The following is a 5,265-nucleotide window of genomic DNA, read 5'->3' as shown; positions in this document are numbered from 1 at the left end:
GTTGAGGAAGGCCTGTTGTTGGGCAATGAAGGCTATCTAGGTGGCGTCCGCTTTGCTTTCTGCCAAGATTTTTTCTTTCTCCACCAAGGCGAGGCGCCGCGCCAGTGCCTTCACACGTTTCTCGTTCTACGTGGCCCATTCCTCGGCCCTTTTGCTCATTCCTTCCATGCTCTCCCCCTGCTTTTGTGCTAGGGTTACGAGCTTTTGCTCCTGGGCTGAGTTCTTGGCTCATGTTCTCGTGCTCTTTCCTTCCGAGGTGTAGTTGATCGGTCATGGACTCGATCTCTTTTCATTGTTGCTCCCTCTCTTGTCTTCTCTCCTCTTCTTTGGTGTTTAGTTCCTCCATCATTTGCTCAATGGTGGCGGTTTTTGCCTCTAGTTCCTTATGTTACATCAAGAGGAGCTTGTATTCCCGCTACATTTGCACAAGTTCTTGATTCTCGTCCTCAAGCCGTTGTTTGTAGCTTTCTTCCATTCCTCTTTTGCTTTCAATTCTTGCTTGATTTCAAATATTTGACATTGTTGCATGGCTATGATGCGGGGTTTCTCCAGTTGGAAGGCCGCCACTGACTCTTTCTCTGCCACGAACTCAGCCACCGCCATTCTTTTTTCCTCCTTCGCCCTCTCTAGTTGGGAGAGTAGCTCAGCGACGTATTCATCGTAACTATCTGGTGGCATCATTGTTGCGTGGGTGGGGGTGGTTGAGGCCTCCACACGCGGACGCTTCTGGTCCTGCCTCTATTCTGCATCTACGGCTGGCCTTTTTGGCCCCGTTGTCATGGTTTTTGCGCTCTTCCCTTGGGCCATTTCTATAGTGATGAAGTATTGCATCCAGGCCACCAAGTTGGAAACTTCTAAGCTGGTGGGGATGCTAGGGGTGAGCATAGTGGGTTCAGTGGAGGGTGCCATGAGGGTGGGGATAGGATGGAGGGGTGCTTTGCCTTTTTCTTCCAGGACTACAGGTGGCACGGCTTCTGGTGCCTGTGTGCTGGAGCTAGGTCCTTCTTCCCTCGGTTAGTTCTAGGCTTCTGGATCATCTGCCCTGGATTGTTGCTCAATGGACAGGTGTGTAGCCTCGGCCAAGTCCTCCTCTTCCTTTCTTCTTAATTCCTCTTCCTCCTCCGCAACTCTTCTTTTTCTTTCCTTTTCGGCCTTTTTGTATTCTTCCTCTAGTTTCTCTTTTTCTTCCTACTCTTCTCTTCTTCTCCTTTCAGCCTCTTGCTTTGATGTCTTTTTAGCCCGCTTGACTTGCTCTATTGTTTCTTCTTCTTCTTGCTTCCTCTTCCTTTCTCTCTCCTCAGCCTCCCTGAGGGATTGCCTTTTTACTTTTTCCAAGTCTTCCTTCTCCTTCCTATGGCCTGCATCTTGTTTCTTTTTCTTTTGCGCTACCTTCTTCTTGGTTTCCTTGACCTGCTTTTTAATTTTCGGTTCTTCTCCTTCTTCCTCGATCTCAATCCTGTCAAACTAGACCTCTCCTGGTGTTGATAAGCGGGTGACCTATCAGGTGTTTCCCCTTCCCCCTCTTCTGCATCCTGCATCTCTTTCACGGCCTCCTGGATGAGTGCTATTAAGATGCTCCCATAGGCGATGAACGATGCTTTGGAGGAGGCCTTCTTTCTTTCTGTGGCCTTAGACGCTGGGGATTCTCCTCTTGTAGGCATGCTTCCTAAGGCTAGCGCTCTAGCTGCCTGGTCGATGGTTTTGCGCACGTAGCCGTTCCAATCGACTTCATGCAAGGTATGAGCCACCACATTCTCCAGTATCGGCACACTGATTCTGTGCATCAATGCATTGTAGTGCTGGCTGGAAAAGAGTGCATGTATCAGTTTCGCCTGCAGTCTGGTCTCTGCATCGGGGATATCTTGGATGGTGATGCCGTTGTTTGTCAGCACGTCCTCCTTTCTCACCCCAGCATGGCGTACACATCTCTCTTCTGCTTCTTTCCATTTTTGGTTCTAGTCCTAGCGCCTTATCCACCAAGGCCGCGGTTAAGCGAACCAATACTTGCTTGGCATTCTGTCCCCTTCCTATTGTGACGGTGCCGCATTCGTTGTCGGGGTCGTAAGCCCTAAGAAATTCCACACAACTTGTGTGGTCAAGTTCTTGTGCAAATCTTTCCAAGTACTTGTTGAAGTTGCGGCTTTCAATGACTCTCCTGGCCGCCTCTTCCTTGGCCACTAATCCTTCTATATTATGAATAGTTTGAAATTTTAATTGGTTGTAGGCGCGGCTCTCCAGGGTGATGCTGTACTGCGCTCTCTCCTCTTCCGTGAATGGAAGGTGGTGGGCCTGGTCTTGTTGCGACATTTTTCGTTCTTGTCATAAACCAAAATTTCCATTGGTGCTTTCCACATAGTAATTTGTTGATTGCTAAAAAAGAGAAACTCTATGCTTTTTGAATGAATTCATTAAGAACCATTGTAGATTTTCCTTTTCAACCTTTGACTTTTTTGCCCGTTTTTCATAATATATGTTTATGTGTTCCACTAATTTTGATTTGGTTGGCCTGATTTGATTCATCTCACTCACCCCCTCCCCTTCCAGCTTGAGAAGAATCCTTCCTAAGATTTAGGGTCAAAAGGGCAAGGGTGTTTGGCATGGTGGCATAGGAGTTACTTGTGAAGGAGCCAATCATAGAACTGGGGGTTGTACTCTAAGTGAGCGTCACAATCTAGATCAGAGGGTTGAATCCCCACTTGCGTGATATATGTGAGAACATCTGTTAGGAAGTCACCAGAGTTGACATGGCTAGCAATGTGTAACTCTTCCTTAGTCAACAAGCGGTCGAGGTAGGGGTGTCCTTTGATGTGTTCTTCCATGGGGCAGCCCCGAAGAGTGGTTGACACTCGATACGAGGTTGGCGTGACATATGTGGGGTCGTATTCCGTTGTTTTGATAGCGCGGGACTGCTCAACGTTGGTCATTATGCGACATCCTTTGACTTCCCATTGCAGCCTAAGAGTGTACCAATGCTTCAAGAATGGGGAGTCAGTATCAGCAAGCTTTGATAACACTGTGATTTCTTGATCAGTGAAAGTAGAAGTGGTTCACTGATCGTATGACGTGATGAGGCGCTGCTTGATGGCTTGCTCCGTGGAGATCTCACTGTTGAGCAATTCAGTAGCGGAGCGAGAAGCATTTGCGAATGCGAATTCAAAGGTCTCCCAGGAGCAGGGCATGATTTGAACTTCAGTTGCAAAGGGTTCCTCCAATAATCCTAAGTCCAAGCAGTCGTAGCTTAGTGCTAACGACATGAAGGTGGTGTCTAGTTGTTTAATGCATTCCACCACATCATCCTCAGTGTCCTCAGCGAGGTCGGCGGCCAGCGCTAAAAAGGATTTGCATTCATAGAAGGGCGTAAGGCCGACGACTGGTCGCGGTTTGCTAGAACTAGCACTGGTGGTAAGGAATAGTTGTAGTTGGGTGTGTGCTTGAGTCTGTGGTTGAGCTGCTTGGATTATGGGTAGATTAGGAGCAGCCACGACAGATGGACTGCTGCATTCAGGGGTGATTTGGGGAGTCAGGTTGACTTGGTTGGGTGATGACTCATGTGACGGAGTCTGTTATTTGGGCCAATAGGCTTGTGTAACGTTCTTGGGTTTAGGCGTGAATGAGTCAGATGGTTGTGGTTTTGGAGGGTGCTGCGGCGAATGGTTTGGAGGGTGAATGGGACTTGGGTTGATCAAGCTTGAAGGCGGCGCATGAGTAGTGCCTTTGGCCATGTAGGCCTTAGGGATCCACAGCCAGGTGTTGCCCATGTAGTAGCCTTGCACATGCAAGAGGGTTTTAGGGACCCATCTTTGCTTCATCATGTGGCGCTTGTTGTGACTGCGTCCTCGTCTCTTAGCTTTAGCATTTTTGGTTTTATGAGGATAGGAACGGCGATTCCTAGGCGGCGGTTGCGTCTGCTTAGGCTGCCATTGAGATCTAGGCTGTTGGGCTTTAGGTTTTGCTATTGCGGGCTGTGATTCATGAAATCTAGGCGGTGGCAGTTGCGCACTACCCCCCTCCTTGGAGTTGGTTACGGATATTTCTACCGGTGGCATTGCGGATAGTGATGAGGTCGTGCAGCCCTTGCTGAAGGCTGTGACAATGCAAAAGTTGCCTATTGCGAGGTGGATGCACTGCAACTCATAATCAACATTGCAGTGAGTCTACTTTTTGAAAGTTCACCCTAGCAGTGACTCCATGCCTGCGTATTTAGCATTTGGCAACACGTAAAAAACCATTGGGATAGTCGTAGACTTGATAGAAATGGCGGCTCTGCACTTACCGAGAAGTGCGTAGGAATGGGCCCCACATGGGCTTAATTTTGCATTAGTAGGTTGAAGTGGTGGTCTACCAAGTTGAGTCCAATGATCATGAGTTAAGACATTGAAGTTTGCTCCCTCGTTGATCAAGGCGTTGAAAGTGCATGTTTGTTTTGTAGTGATCGTGATATGGAGGTATGCGGGCTCTACGGCTTCCTCATCCTCATCGTCAATCTCTGTTATTGTGGCCACTTGTATCTTGACAGGTGGTTCTAACATCGGGGGCTTGTGCAAAGGATGGGTGGGAGGGTAGTACTGCTTGACACGACTGCCATTAAAGAAGCCTATGCCTTCACCGTCTAAGGTCTTGAGCTCAACATTGCCTGTGTGGCTGATCGCACGAACCTTGAAAGGCCCAAGACCTCTAAATTTCATTTTCTGCTTATGCCCTTTAACTGAGTAGAGGAGCACTAAGTCGCCTTGTTCAAAGTCGCGTCGCTTGACATGTTTATCAAACCAAGTCTTGCGTCGGGCCTTCTCACATATAAGTGCATGGGTAGCTAAAAGGAGAGTCTTTGAGAGGCGCTTGAGTTCGACCAGGCGTTGCGTCCATGCCTCCTTCCCTTCCTGTCGTTCTTGCAGTGCTATTCTTAGGCTAGGAACGAAGAATTCTAATGGTAGAACCGCTTCAGTTCCATAGGTCAGCCGAAAGGGGGTTTGACCGACAGTCGTTTTATAAGCTGTGCGGTAAGCCCACAAAGCTGCCATCAGCTTGTTGTCCTAGTTGCTGCGTGAGGCTAAGACCACCTTGGTCAGGACATTGATAAGAATATTATTTGTGGATTCTGCTTGGTCGTTTGCCTGAGGGTAGTATGGCGAGGATTTGCGATGGATGATGAGAAAGGTGGACAGGAGATGCGCTATCATTTCGTTGATGAAGTGCATGCCTTGATCACTGACCAGTTCGATGGGGCAGCCGAATCGTGATATCACCTGCTCCCATAAGAACTTGGTA

The sequence above is a fragment of the Lygodium microphyllum genome, chromosome 2 (assembly GCF_053477565.2).
Source record: "Lygodium microphyllum isolate KBCC chromosome 2, Lygodium_microphyllum_v1.1.10, whole genome shotgun sequence".
In the NCBI taxonomy this organism is placed as follows: Eukaryota; Viridiplantae; Streptophyta; class Polypodiopsida; order Schizaeales; family Lygodiaceae; genus Lygodium; species Lygodium microphyllum.
This window is presented reverse-complemented; position numbering follows the sequence as displayed.